This window comes from Schistocerca serialis, chromosome 6 (genome assembly GCF_023864345.2).
Source record: "Schistocerca serialis cubense isolate TAMUIC-IGC-003099 chromosome 6, iqSchSeri2.2, whole genome shotgun sequence".
Taxonomy (NCBI): Eukaryota; Metazoa; Arthropoda; class Insecta; order Orthoptera; family Acrididae; genus Schistocerca; species Schistocerca serialis.
Genome location: NC_064643.1, coordinates 644,731,062 through 644,747,549, shown reverse-complemented (window position 1 = coordinate 644,747,549; position 16,488 = coordinate 644,731,062). Strand labels below are relative to the sequence as shown.

Sequence of the window (16,488 nt, the reverse complement as noted above, 5' to 3'; positions counted from 1 at the left end):
TGATAGCTCACCTGTTGTTGAAGTGACTGAAAAATAAGAAAATAAAAAGACTTAGTAAAAAGAACTGGAAAATACGAGTGTCGGATGGGCTGTGTTATGGTAACTGTAACTCATTCAAATGGATCAAAATGATTACAGATTATCATCTAGCCATCTGATTCTGTATAGTCTCCAGCAATGTCTCCAACATTAGGTGATAATATGTTGGACACAAAACATCCCTTAGATCATGACCTAATGCCCATGTAACAAAAATCAACAAGCATGTGTTTTCCAGTTCATGTTATTATCAGTGCGAACACCTAAAAATGTAGAACAGGGATGTTGAACCTTTTATCTTATCTGGGCCAACTGGACAAAAATGAATATTTTGGGCAACATATAATATACTTAAAGAAAAAAAATTGAGATGTACTGATGAGAGATAAGCATCACGTAGCGGGATTTTCATATTGAAAATATTCAATTTATCATAACTTCACATACATAGAATTTTTTGGAAAGTTTCTTTTTTGCCAGTCTTGGGGTAGATGCTTACTACTTGGACCACTTTGATACTTGCTATAGGTTGCAAGCAGGCTGCAGGTTGGGTACCCCTGATGTAGAATGCTGTGTTTTGTTTATTGATTTACACTCGTACATTATGTCCATTGGTATGGTCAGACTTGATTCTAATACTTGCATTGTCAGCAGAGAGAACTGGCTTTTTAAATTTATGGTGTTAGGTCATATATAAAAACAAGAACAAGAGTGATCCCAATACCAGTCCCTGTGGTACTCCTGTAGTGATTATTATCCATTCTAAAGATGATGTTTTGTTTGTGTGCACTCCCTGATGATGGAGCTTTCACTTTGATATGTGTTTCAGAAATGAAGCCTAAAAAACTGAAATACAGACTGTCAACCAGACAACTGGCTTTTATTCATAAAATATATGCTTCTCATTGTCTCTGGATGCAACATGAAACTATTATGGATTTACAAAAAAGAAAAAAAAGTTGTATTGTGTTATGAAAAGCTGATGTCTGTCATTTCAATGTCATAATCAAATATTTGTTCTGAGTTGAATATCTGGACAACTGTTGTTTTTGATTCCCTGTCCATATCTTATTGTTTCTTGTAATGTTGACGAATTATAAGTGTTTAATTAGTTAGCCTGTTGATCCCTTCTGTAGTTATTTAGAATGTGACGTAAATATTTGTACTGTTATAATTACAAGAGAGACCAAAGATGAAAAGAATGAACCACAGCAAGATGTCAGTTGTCTCTCCCCCCTCACCCCCCAACAAGTTTTCAGCTCAGGATGTTAATTCGTAAACTGCAAGTTCCATGTGGTTCACAGCATCTCTGATGCTTAATACTTGTCAGTACATTCATCAACAAATTGACTTGCTGCTTGTCGGTACTGATAACTTGAAACTGAACTTCCTCCAGTCATTAATTCATGAATATAGTGGTGCCTCACGTCAATATGTTTAGTTCAAGTGTGATGCACCCTGTTTTGACTCAGTGCAATGACACCCCTATTATCACAGAGCACATGATTTTTCACTGTGTTTAGTACCAATGTAACACTAAATAAAATACACTGCCAGAAAAAAAGTACACCTTTTAGAGGTTTCCAATTCACTCAAGATTTAATTGTTGCAACAGTCCATAAGAAGTACATGAAATGATTAAAATTACAGATCAGTAGCAAAGGCAGTTCTGAGGTACCAGGTGTCGACCCATACTGAAACACCCTTATTTGTATGTGATGTAGCCTCCACGGCTGGCAATGCAGACGATGACTCTGGCATCAGGCACTGACTCTGGCATCCAGATAATTGTATGGATGGTGAATACTGTCCTGGGATACGTAATTCAATGCCTACTTGACATGTTCATTTAGTTCTGTAAGTGTTGTTGATTGATGTGTGGCACAAGTCATTTCTTGTCCCAGCATGTCACACACATGCTTGATAGATTGTGCTGGTCAGGGAAGTCGCTGCATATCTTGAAGAAATGTCAAGTTTTATGGACAGTGTTTGGTAGAGCATTATCCTGTTGGAACAATACATCGCCTTCCTGTTACAAGAATGGCAAAAGAACTGGTCTAATAACATTCTGCAGGTAGCAAGTGCTGGTTAACACCCCCTCCAGAAACACCAAAGGTAAACAAGAGTTCCAGCTTATCACACCACAGGCCACAAGGTGTGAGGTGAGGCCAGTGTGTCCTGAATGAATGCATTCCCGAGACAACACTCACCTGGTCTACACCATATGTGCAAACGACTATCACTTGTATGTAGGCAGAGTCTGTTTTCATCACTGAAGACTGTGCCTTGCCATTCCATCTTCCAAGTGATCCTCTGATGGCACCAGTCAAGTCATGTACGTCGATGCCGCAGCATGAGTGGAAGACTGGCTAGAAGTGTGCATGCGCGTAGTCCCACTGCTAATAACCAGTTTGCCACAGCTTGTGTGACATGTCTTGGCTCACAAGTGCTCTTATCTGTGCTGTGGTAACTGTGTGATCTGCCATTGCTGCCCTTACAATACAACAGTCCTGGCAGACATCTGTGCTGCATGGAGGTGTGAAAATGTTCTTGTGACCACTGACACCAGCATAATTGCACAACTGATGCAGCAATTTTGCAAAAGGACCACCTGCCATGTGGGCAGCCACAATTTGACCTTGTTCACACCCGTTGTAGGAAGCATGAATGCAGCTCTGTGGCATGGTTTCCTGCTTGCTTCACATGTTTGCACCACAGTGAGCCTTCTGGCTGTGAGCATTCCCTGTTAAAAGGTAGAAACAGATGGTACTCTGGTAGCTATGCCACTGTGCTATCTGTTGGCACTTGATGTTGAAGACATTATCTGCTATACCCCAGGTGGCATATGCCACCATGGGATCAAAATCGACATCATCTTTCCAAATGTACTGTTCTCCCCACTTTTCACAGCACCCTGCTGTATGGAATTATATTCAGCACTAATATGCCACCTAGTTCAGTCATTTTTCTTAACTCAGAAAGGAATTGTAAGAGTGATGCAACAGGCTCAACAAACAGAAAGTCTTTAAACTGTGACCAATCCTCGCACTTTCCTGTGTATATTAGAAACTTGTCAATGTGATGGAAGGAATTAAAAAACATAATTAAAAATGTTAATATTCATGAGCGTGATGCAGAGCAAAAAGAAAAGTTTCATGTCCATTGGGTAAGGTCACCAACTTTTAAAACTTGCACTGCAAATAGTACAAGTTTACGATAAGTGTTCCCCATAGGGTAAAAATTGTTTCATTATTCTCACTTTAATAATTCTAGATGTTTTGTAAGGTTATCTGCTATACTTGTTGGTGAAAGTGTTTGCTGTTTGAATGAGTGTGTGCTGCCTGTGTTGGTGTAAAAATTGGAAATACTGTCTTAAGTGCTTTGTGCATGTTGCTGTGTTCTGTCTGTCTGTCTGTATTCGTCATGTAATGTCCTTGAGGCATCATCAGCGATTTTATTTATTATCTCCCATTTGTCTTTGTCCCTTATTCCCCATATCATGTCATTGGTGTCAGGTGTGCTGCTCTGTATTGGTGACAGTGAAAAAATGTGTGTTCTGGGGATCCATGTTCCCCACATGTATAAGCAGCACTCTGGCTGCAGCATACATGGAGTAAGTGCGCATGGTAAGGGCTGTGACTTGTCAGAAAGTGAACCATACCCTGACTGGGAGTGATGTGACTCAGTCTCAGATGTTTCCTGATGTCCGGGAAGAAATGATAAGCCCTATGGCCCTTATAGGTTAGCTCCCATTCCATTTGCCAGGTATCCACCTGCCATTTAATGACTTGGTGCTTCTCGGGGATGTTCTGTCCAGTAATCTCGATTACCTTATCCTGCCTCACTCTCCTTAGCCAGTACACTGCAGCCCAAAACCAAATGGTTATGTCGATACAGAAGGTTAAATGTGCCACGCAGAGTGATTACACTGACATGGTGTTCAAAGCTCCAGACAGCCTTACCCTGACATTTCTCTGCCTTATCTGCATGATGTTCCTATTCATCACCAGATATATTCAGTGGACCCAAGCACAGGACTGGAACAACGGAATCACTTTTTCCACCAGGATTTTGACTGCCTCTCACCATGTACTAAAATGAGAAATATCCCCCTCACTACCTCCCCCCCCCCCCCCCCCCTCCAGAGTGGCATTCTGCTGCCCACCCAACCTGTGCAATAGTGTTGTCTATCCTTATTCCACACCTGCTCCCACCCCATGGTCTCATGGCTCATATCCTTGCAGTAGACCCTAGATGCATCCATCTTCCCATTATTGCCTACTCCATCTCTGTCACACATCTCCTAACCCATCGAAGGTAGGGCCACCTGTGAAAGCAACCAAGGATGTGATCTACCAACTTAGCTGCAGCCACTGTGCCACAGTCTATGTGGACATGACAACTAACATGCCGTCTGTTCACATGAATGAATACCACCAAACTGTGGCCAGGAGACAGCTGGAGCAGCCAGTTGCTGAGCCTGCTCTCCAACACATATGACTTTAATGACTATTTCACAGCCTGTGATATCTAGATTCTTCCCACCACCACCACCACCACCGCCACCGCCTTTTCTGAAGTTGGCACTCTGTTCCAACATACCCTTCATTCCCTTAACACACTTGCCTCAACCTTCACTAGTGCCTATCCTCCACCTGCTTATCCCCTTATCTGCTCCTACTCCAGTACTACCCACAATTTCTATCCCACTAATGGACCTGCATAGTCCTTTTTCCTTCTCTACTCCCCCCCTCCCCCCCCCCCCCCCCCACCACAGCACGGTGTCCTGATGCTGCACTAGCAGCCCTACTGTGTCTCCACCATGTACTTCATGCTTTCACAGGCCGCACTAACACTTTTCACCATCTCTACCGTGCTCTCCCTCCCTACCCCATTCCTTTTCTATATCTGGACTGAACAAAGTGGTTGGCACATTGGACTCACATTTGGGAAGACGACAGTTCAACTCTGTGTTTGGACATCCAGATTTACATTTTTCATCGTTTCTGAAATCACTCCAGGCAAATGATGGAATGGTTTGTTTGAAAGGGCATGGCCATTTTCCTCCCCAATCCTTGACAAGAAAAGGAGCTTGTGCTCCATCTCTAATGACCTTGATGTTGATGGAACAGTACAGTCTAATCTTTTGTTCTTCCCCTATACCCCCACTACCCACTCCAGCAAAGATTGCTGCTTACCTCAGATACAGTCGCAGTCAGCCTTAGTGCCTGAAGATGACAGTGGCCATGTTTGTGGAAACTGTGCATGTGTGAAGTGAGTTTTCTACACCTGATGAAAGGGTTAGTCTGACAGCTGAATATTTTCTCTTTCATTGTGCCTGTATGTGACTCAATGCCTCCCCTATGTGGTGAATAGGAGTCTATCCTTCCCATATTGTTGTTATTCCATACTGAGTGTTCCATTGTGTGTTTTTACTATTGGGAAATGTTAGTCCTAGTATGCTACATTGGTGAAATCCTGTATAAATACATTTTGGTTATGTTAGCTGCTTCACTAAAACTTAAGCATTATTTGAGGTTTGTGTTAAGTCTTCATACTCTCTCTCCTAGTTATGATTCGAACAAGTCAGTAGCTATGCCTCTCATTCCTAAAGATTCTAGATTATTCAGTAGAATCAACAGTGTCAAAAGCCTAGATCCGATTTGATCTAACTAACACATGGAAACAAAATCAACATTCGTCTTAGCCCACTGCTGCCCACACCTAAAATGAGTTTATTGTAGGGTTTTGCTCCCTATGATCCTAGTAAAGCCAGTGCCCTCAAAAAGCAGTAAGAGACAGTTTACTATTTCCTTATTAGACATGATTTCTTCAGGACATAATGATCTGAATATTGTGTTTCTCATTTCCTCCATTGCTTCACATTGGGAGATTAAGTGTGGTGTGGTTTCTTCCACCTCACCTCATAGTCTACACTTATGGACTTCTTCCTCTATACCCACTGTTTATAGGCGTTTTCTTAAAGTTCCCATGACCACTCATAAGTCCCACCATGTTCGTCATTTGTCTCCTGCTCAGTTCCAGAATTACAGAACTTATCTTGAAACAAGGCTCAGGCATCATTAGCTTACTGTGTTTTGTTTTTGGATCATAGATCCAGTTCTTTGTCACTAATTCCTGTGTGTTCAGGGACCCACAGCAGGTTTACCCCATTGCTTTCTGCGAGTCTCACTAGGGCTTCATGATGTTCTGCAACAATCTTTGATCTCATTGCAGGGGTTGATAGAGGTTTTAGAGCTGCTTGGCTGTGTGAATAAATGTTGTAGCATGTATGCAAATTCTCCCATGGGCACGTTTGATAGCAGATATTGCTGCCTGAAGTACTGTGGCCAGCTTCCCTAGAGAAATTTCCCTCTCCAGTCTAGGCTGCAGCCATATACTCTGGACCCAGCACCTTCATTTGTTTTCTACCCACCAGTAAACCAGAGTATGTCTCCTGAATGATGCAGCTGCTTCCTTCTTCCAATTGTTACTCTGAAAGGTTTATTGCATGGTGTCTACAGGTCATGAAAAAGTAATGAAAATGATCAAGTGGTAATGAAAAGGTAAAGAAATTCAGTTGGTGGTCATGAATTTCGTTTTGTATGTCAGTCAGGTGTGGTTCTAGAAGGGTGTAGCAAGTTAGAGCTACCTCAAAAAATGTTGTATCCGGCAGTCCATTTAATAAAAAAAATATATATAAGGATTCATCAGAACTTATTAAAAGTCTTTGTTATGTGTAGAGGACTTAAGTGTCCATCTGTGCAAGCCTCTGCTACTGTGGTTTGCAACCTTGAGCGGAAATTGAGAAATTTGGAGGTGTGGCTTTGTTCAGCTATGTGTGGTGTATACACATAGTGGAAATGACTTACAAATTATAGCTCTGCCCACAAAAGTGCTGCCATCTCATGTATTGCTGGAGGATTATCAGTTAGAACAGCTGTTTTTTTAATTTGTCCACTCCCACTGCAGTTTAAATCTCTTTAATCTGCATTTTTTTTTTGGAAAGACATTTCCTTAAAATTTTTTAATAGTTAACATAAAATTATTGTAATTTAATCTCCTTTTAAAGGTGTGAAGGACAATCACAGTAAAATTTATTACTCGCTAGCCAAAACGTTTCCCACATCATATTAGTATTACTCATGAACTATACCGACCTCTGTCGAGCATTTTGTGCAAATCTGACTTTGAAATTAGAGCCAGTGGCATTTCATGTGTATGAGCACATGAAAGAGACATCCAGCAGTGGTTCATTCACTAGTTTCAAGGCAACAAAACAAGTTGTTTTTTGGTGTAGTAAAAACAGTGCCAGCACAGTCGCAAGTTTCTTCTGAACAGAATTTGACTGGCGGTAATGAATTACAATCACTTGCTCCTGCTACAATTGCTAGAACTTCAGCTGAAGAGAGTTATAAAACAAACTGAATGAAACATTTTTTAGTTGGTGATAAGACAGTATTGTATTGTATTGTATGTTAGCCGGGGACCTAGAAATGATGGAGAGGCTCCGTCCCCTGCCGCAGCCGCAGTGGTCTACAACCCCACGACGACTATCGCAGTCCACTTCACCACCCCGCTGCCCCACACCAAACCCAGGGTTATTGTGCGGTTCGGCCCTCAGTGGACTACCCCCCCACCCCCCGGGAATGTCTCACACCAGACGAGTGTAACCCCTATGTTTGTGTGGTAGAATAATGGTGGTGTATGCGTACATGGAGAACTTGTTTGCGCAGCAATCGCCGACATAGTGTAACTAACGCGGAATAAGGGGAACCAGCCCGCATTCGCCAAGGCAGATGGAAAACCACCTAAAAACCATCCACAGAGTGGCCGGTTCACTGGAACTCGACACAAATCCGCCAGGCGAATTCGTGCCGGGGACCAGGCGCTCCTTCCCGCCCAGAAAGCCGTGTGTTAGACCGCACGGTCAACCGGGCAAATTACAAATTATGTTTCCTGATAGTGTGATTGCCAAAGAAATGTAGTTATGCAAGGGTAAGTTGTCATGTATAATTACTTATGGACTTGGCCCTTATTTCCAGAATCTCCTAGCTAACATAGTCAGGGAAGTTGGGTTCTTCTGTGTGTCATATGATGAGAGTTTAAACTAAGTTGTCCAAAAGGGACAGACAGATTTGATGATTTGTTTCTGGGATGAATAAAAGCAGTCCACTTCTAGAAGGTATTTAACCTTTATATTTTTGAAATCTGCCACATATTCTGTTTTTCAGTCAAGTTTCCTGGAGTGTCTGAATAGTTTGAATTTGTCACCTAAGAACGTACCTGTAATTGAAATTTCAATGCATGGGCCAAATGTGAACTTAAAGATGTTACATTATCTGCAAGGCTTCTAATCAATGAAAAAAGTAATCAACCACAAATGTTTCATTATGGCATTTGCTCACTTCATGTAGTGAACGGAGCTTTGAAAACTGCTCATAATAGAAGTGGTTGGAATGTTCATGAATTTCTTAGTTTATCTGGTACTTATTGAAGGATTTTCCCTCAAAGAGGGCAACCTTCTCAGATATCACTGGGGTTTCCAAATTTCCATTCAAGTATGTTCTATAAGATGGACAAGAAATATTGAATACATGAAGAAAGCACTTGAACTTATTCCGCATTTGAAGAAGTAGTTGCTGAAGTACATAAAAGACCACCTGAAAGTAGAAACTTTGAAAATATTAAACATCAGTAAGAAGATAAATTTCTTTGTGCAAAACTTCAATTTCTTGTATCATTATCAGTTGACCTTGAGGGGTTTGTAACTAAGTATCAGTCAAATGACTCTATCATCCTGTTTTTGTACAAAGATTTGTTCAGTTTCATGTATAGCATTGCTTCTCAGTTCAAAAAGAAAACTGTTATGAAAAATTCTAGCAAATTACTTGCTGTTGATGTTACTAAATTATGTAGCTGTAAAACAAGTCATTATGTAGAGATTCGATTTGGTGTCACTGCTGCTAGCAAGAACTACGTGGAAAAGTTAATCTTATTTTCAGAAATAGGTGCAAAGGTATTTTTCAAAATCTGTATCTGAAAATTGCAAAGCAGAGTCCTTTGAAATTAAAGGTAGTCAAAGGTGGCTTATGTTTATCATCCAAAGTTTAGCAGAGCATCATTTTGAGAAATTCTTGAGTGGCAAGTGCACTGGAAAAATTTGTGTCAAAAAACATATGACTCCATCAACAGCTGGCATTGTGAAGAGAGAATACTTTAAATTTTGTGAATATTCAAAAAACTGAACAATTCAATCCTAAGGAGGAAAAACTTGATCACTTCCTGATGAATTTACTGCTAAGTGTGAACCATGACTTCATCAAGTTCATGAAGAAGCTTCTATGCATGTTTCATGAAAATGCTGCAGTTGGAAGAGGCGTTTGCGTTAATAAAGCAATTTTAGTTCCAAAATTAGAAGAAGATACAGCTGTTGCAGAAAGAATTTTTTACAGTGCTATACAGTTGTTACAGTGGTTTACTTAATAGTGAGAAGCAGCTGAGGGTGGACATTGCAAAATCAATCAGTGATACTAGCTGTGAAGAATGCTTCATCAAAAAGAGTAGAAATCTTAAAAAGAGGAAATCTGATGAAAATGAAGTGGCCAATCTTAAAACAAGAACAGTTCATTAAATGAAAGAGCACAAAAATGAGGGGCCCAGTGGAAAAGGGGCACTTGGCACCAGAATAGGTCATGTCAGGAAATGGGAATTAAGGAAATATGATTTTGTATGGTAATGTGAACTCCTGCTGTGATACCAACAGTTGTTACAGTAACTAGATGGTGTTCTGCAAATACTATTAAATATTAGGCCACTTTATTACAGTTTAAAGTACAGAAAATGAAATCCTTGACATGTAGACACATTACATAGCATGTCATTAATAGTCAAACTCCTCATCAGTGTTTTGCTGTTCTATTGTATCGTCATTACCATCATTTATCAATGACTGAAAAAACTTGAACACATTACATAGCATGTCATTAATAGTCAAACTCCTCATCAGTGTTTTGCTGTTCTGTTGTATCGTCACTACCATCATTTATCAATGACTGAAAAAACTTGAATATATTGGAGGCACAAACTGCAGTAAACTTTGAAGGCCCTTGAACTTTGCTGCCTTAATTCGACGTCTATTTGGATACTTAGGAACTAACTGGCAGTATGCAAGCTTCATAAATTGTCCATGACACTTCTGTAAACTAACTCGCACAGGTTTCTGGTTTGATTGTGTGAATATTTGATATATACAGAATGTTCACCACTCACTAATCTAAACACCATTGCGTTTCTGATGTCTGCAGGCTTTTTGTCAACAGTAACGTTACATTTGATGATACTGTTCATTATAGACAACAAAGACATGAAGTCGTGTTTCTTCATCAACCACAATGCATGGGTTCGTTTGCTTGCTCTTTCTCATAAGTTCAACCCATTTTTCTGTAGTGTACACAGCCTGTGTCTTTCTTTTCAGCTTCTCAATAACTCCAAAATCCTTGTTATATGGCAGGAACATGTGACCAGGGAGGAGAAATTTGTGCTCAACAACATCAAAACATTTTTTATCTAGGAGGTACAACCACAGACCTAGGATAATATAGTTTTTATTTTGTCCAACACACAAATCAGAATAAATGATGAGCCTTTGATGACGATCTTCCACCACCTAGTCTAAAGCATTTAAAATGCAGCTAGCTACTTCATCGGCCCCTTTAGATGCATCATTCTTGGACCAGACACACATCACTGCCTTCTCATCACTACAACGGTGAATACAGAAATTATATGTCCAAAGTTATCTCTTATAAAAAACTGATTCTGTCAAAATATGTGGTGTTGGCAACGCTTGTTGTAAGTCCATGCACCATCCTGTTTTGACTCATTTGAGTCACTATTCAGGGCACTATATGCAGCTTCAGCTTTCTCAAGGTGTAGTTTGATGTCTGTGGATTTGATGTTATTAGGTACTCCAGCAGAATCACAAATACGACATGTATCACTTGACGGCAGTTTAAAACCAATATTATATTCTGTGTTGAAAATGGTTTCATACACATGTTGTTTCACTGGGACTTCATCTGTATTTTTAAGATCTTCACAGTACAAATGATACATTCCAGCAATCGAGTGAGCGGAGGTTATGTAGGACTTGTTCGGATTCTGTGTTCTACCATAATGTGATGTGTACCTTGGAAACATTTCGATGTGATTTTTAACCTTATTTTTTCTCTTGTTATCAATGGCTAGAGGTCTGTTAGAATGCTTGCCTCTTCTGTCCTGTCTAGGTGTATGTACAGATACATGTGTTGTAGATTCATGACACTCTGTGTCACATTCTTCATTGCTACAGACAATCTTCAAACGTTTAATAGAAATGACATGAACAGCTAAAAATGCAGTCCTACACACTTCAGCTTCAGTAACTGGAGTGTCATGAATTAAATACCTGAAAGAAACATTCCTCTGACTTACTGTTGGAACCTTCCTCTTCTTTGGATACACCTTTTTGCACTTGTTAGGCCACACTAATCCAAATAAATAAGCATTTTGCTTATTATAATCTCCCAAACAATAAAACTCAATAAATATCCCTCATTCTGTTCTTCATTCAATGTTGAATATTTGTAGAAACTAGTTTTGCACTATGGATCACTGGCACTACGAAACACTTTCTCGGGCACAATCTTATTTTTTTGGGATTTATATTCTTTTCCATTGTTTCTTAACCTCTTCCTTTCATTATCTTTCCTGAACAACATTTGAGAAACACTTTCTGATTGGCTCTCTGAAACCAAGTCAACCAGGTTTCAGGTTCATAAGGAAAGGGTTTGTCATTGTACCACACATATTTTTGAGAGGTCATAACTAGAGGAAATGAGCAAATCAAGATCACAACTTTCAACAGTTTCAATCCAGTATGTGTACAGATTTTCAGAGGATCAAATTAATGATCTTTTCATTATTTGTTCATTACCTCTTTAGTTATCTTTCACCTTGCAACATATATTCTTTACATGAGGGTTCCATAATAGTTTCACATCTGGATTTATCCCTACATACTTCACTATCCACTGTACTAGTAGACTTCCGTCAAGGAGCTTGAGATTCCAGTATGTGAACTGGATCGCCTTCGTCATAAATGGCAGCACAACAGTTTTCTTACAACTGACCTTTGGATAGTATTCAATTTTAGTTGGTTAATTCACCACTAGGTTCCACGGTAGTGGGGACAAAACCTCTCCTTGCAGACACCCCCTGGTGGTGTTGATCACTATTATCATCATTCGTCATGGTGGCTTGTACCATTCTTCTGCTTAAAATGGTCTTAATCCATTTGCATATGATGATCGCAATGCCGTGCTGTTCTGCAGCTCTAGGTTGTGTTGTTAAAATCTCCTTTGATATCCAGGAAGATACAGAGAGCAGTTTCCTGAAAGAGTAAAGCTTTTTCCACATTTCAAACAGATGGAGAAGTTCTGTTTCACATAATTTGCGTGGTTGATATGTGAGTTGATTTACATGTAGGGAAACCTCAGTGGAGCTCTTTTTCCTTAACTTATACATACCTGATGAAACCCCTCTGTTCGGAGCATCAGTTACTGCTGTCATGTCCAAGCAATGGATATTAAGTGGACCACATTAAACCTGTTCTCTTAACACTCCCAACAGCGTGTGGACTGTCAACAAAACACTGGTGGTCATGGAATACAAACAAACATAAAAGATAACATCAACTATGGCACTTCATGGATGGGAGGAAAAGTGAAATATATTGCATACATAGTAACTCAAGCAGGAGCAGGTTACATACTAGGGATGAGAAAAACTGAACATTAAAACTGATCCTGGTAGTTTAGTTCTGAATAACTGATACTCTTTGGTATTTGGTCTCATTTATAGTAGTTATCTTTTATTTTTTTTACATATAACTGAGTAATAAACCAAAATAGCTATTAGCCATAGCAGCACTTCTAAAATTGTTTTAAAATAAAACTTTTATATAAAAAAAAAGGATTAATTTTTAAACATAAAATTTGGATTGGTTTGAAATATTGTATTGTTGTATAAAATGGGGAAAGCGATCAGTGCTATTTTAATAACAATGCCGACAGAAACAAGCAACAAACACATGGCATAAGAAATGGTACAGGACTGATGAAGAAATATTATCATTTTGTTGTGTGTTGTAGCTTAAGGTAAGCATGTATGTGCAGTGCACAAGACTTGGCCCTGCTGGACATCCATTGTATTGCAGGATGACATTAATCCTAGTCTGGATATATCTTTTCAAAGTGATGTACAGTGCTTCATATGCTTTAAAAGATTAAAGCTTTGTCTGTCACTTGTATGAAATAATAAAAGAGGAAGTAAATTAGTCTTCTTTTCTTCTTCTTCTTCTTGATCGAGTGGACCGAAAGCTACTACAAGTTTCCTCCCCCATTGTATTCTGTCCATTGCTGCTATCTGCCATCTGTCCACATCCATTGATGTGTGGTTTAAATCTTTGTGGAGGCCATCCTTCCAATGCTTCTTGGATCTCCCTGGTGGTCTCTTTCCTGTAGGTGTGAAAGCCAGGAGCTTCTGAGGCTATCTGTGGTCTTCCATCCAAGCCACATGGCCAGTCCACTGCATTCGTTTGGCTTTGACAGTTCCTGCTATGTTGAGCTGCTGGTATAGTTCCTCAAGCTCTTGGTTGTGTCTGATCCCCCATTCCCCTGTGTCTGCATCCAGAACCAGGCCAAAAATCTTCCGAAGCACTTTTCTCTCAATATCGAAGAGCTTATGGAAGTCCTGTTTCTGGATACCCCATGTCTCCCACCCATATAGAACAACAGGTTGGATCAGGGTTTTGTATAGTTGAATCTTGAACTGTCTGGAGAGAGACCTGGACCAAAGCAGTTGTGCTAGGCTGTGGTAAGATCGCTTTCCTGCTTGTATTCTCACATTGATCTCTGCTTCACATGACAAGTTCTCACTTAAAAGTGCCCTTAGGTATTTAAATTCATGCACTCTTTCGTAGCACTGGTCTCCCACCTGCAGTGATTGTAGATGACCAGCAGTCTGACAATGCATCATAACGAGGTACTCTGCTTGGCTTCATTTATGTTTAGCCCAAAATTGCTGGCAGCCTTCTTTAGTGCTCTAGTCATTGGCTCCAACTCCTCTTCAGACCTAGAGATTAAACAGATGTCATCTGCATAGGCTAAGTATGCTAGTCTCTTTCCTTCAATTTCAATCCCTTTTTTCTCTTGAAAGGCCTCGCGTACGATCTTCTTGAGGGCAAAGTTGAACAGGATAGGGGACAAACCATCTCCTTGCCTGAGTCCTGTCACAATTTTAAATTTCTCAGTTACATGATGTTCCATCTGCACCTTTGCATGTGTTTCATCCAGACAGTTCTTTATCAGATTGATGAGTTTCTCTGCCATGCCAAACTCCCTCAAACAGCTGAGCATGCTCTTGCAATATATACAATTATAGGCCCTCTTAAAATCAATGAATAAAATATGCAAAACTTTACCATATCACACAGTTTCTCAGTGAGATGCTGGAGACTGAAGATGTGATCTACTGTTGATCACCTTGGCCAGAAATCTCCCCGGTACTCTCCAATCACTGATTCTGCCACTGGCTGAATTCTATGTATGAGGCAATTGGACAGGATCTTTAGTAGACATTAAGCAGGGGGATTCCTCAATAGTTGGCACAGTTCAGTTTGTCGCCCTTCTTATGTATTGGACAAATCAGAGCTATTTTCCATTCTTCTGGCAGTTCTTCTATGGTCCATATTGCCCATATCAGTCAGTGTACTCTTTCTGCAAATTTCTCTCCCACTGGCAGGATCATTTCAGCCGTGGTAACAGCAATAAATTAAAAACTTACATCAATTCATTCTTGGTATACAATAAAAACAGAAAGTAGCTGATCCGCTGCCTGTGACTACATAATATGCCTTTTTCTGCTTGTAGCCCTTGAAAATGGAAAAATTAACACGAAAAATACAAGTTCTTCAACCTTAGTTTTCACTACTCAGTTTTGACTACTCATAATGCGCAAATGGTGGTATGATCCCCCATTACATCATTTTTCAGCAGAGTTTCAGAAAATTAGAATCAATAGGAGAATATTGGTGATTTTTTGGTAGTATCTTGAAACTGAGAGTCAAAATTTTTCAATCTTCGTTCGAGATTTCTACATTTATTATAGGAAACAATGGGAATAAAAAACTGGAAATTGATTATTTCACAAACCACTTATTTTGAGCAGTTTTAACAGTCAGGTTAAACTGGCGTGGAAAAAATTAATATTACTGGAAACCAGTTGTTTCAGTGTAACCACCATCCCTGTTATGCACAGAGGACCTGCAACATTGTACCAGTAAGCGTGCCACACAAAAGACATGAAAACAGTGTCAGTATTGTGCCATGTGTAAGGAAGAGAGAAGACAACACATTTAAAGATGAAAGGTTCAATCTAAAATTAGGATGTACCTGATGTTCGTGATGAGGTATGTTGCTGAAACATTGCACCAATAAGTCATTATCACCTGGCTTCATACCTCAGAAATCTTCACAAAGATGCGTGCCTGGTAAAAATTCCATGTAAACTTTAAGCAATCTTAAGTATTCTCTATTATCGATTGATGAAGTTGCAAACCGGCACAATGAAAAGACACTAACACAGTAGCGTTTGGCCAAAGCCTTTTTCAGAAAAGGAAATGCATACACTTTCATTCAGACAAGCAAGTTCACGTCATGTACAGGTCATGTGTGCAGAGGCTGCAACTTAATGCGTCATCTTTATGGTAAGTAGCAGTCTATTTTTTCCTTATATTGTTGGCATTCTGACTTGGAGTTTCCACATCATATCCTGTGTGTTAAGATGATTCAATCAATGAGATCATTATTTTATTGTTTATTCCTGCATGATAGTGTAGTGATATTTGAGTAGTGTGGCCATTAAAGTGTTGGTCAAGGTTACAGTCATTAAAAACAGTTGAGAGCAGAAAATATGTTCATGAACGAAAGGGAAAACATAAATTGTGCAGACTTTTGAAACTTGATGGTTCTTAATCTTTTTAAAGGGTGATAATTTGTACAAAAAAGAGCTATTCAACAATTAATCCAAAAATTAGATAGAAAATTTACCCTCGACGATGTGCCAAGGGGGGACAACAGGACAGCACAGGAGAAAAATTAACTGAGAAATGACAGCAAACAAGGGCTGGAGACCTCAGATGTGAGAACTGTCAGGAAAGACAAGGAAGAACATAGTGGAACTAGAAGCTCGCAAGACAAAGGAACAGCTGATTGCAAATGCAACTATTCTAGTTACACCATGTTAAAGGTTACATCATGTTAAAGTGTATGCATACTGCTACATGAGAAGTAGAACCTTTTTATATTGTAGGTTTATTTGCAAGAATTAATTTAGCAAAATAAATAT

The 16,488-nt window shown here is 39.6% G+C and overlaps 1 protein-coding gene across 9 annotated transcripts in view; it reads left to right on the top strand.

Moving 5' to 3' along the window:
* Positions 1-16,488, top strand: part of LOC126484060 (UPF0415 protein C7orf25 homolog) — a 181,825-nt gene that overhangs the window by 105,109 nt on the left and 60,228 nt on the right. The window lies entirely within an intron of this gene.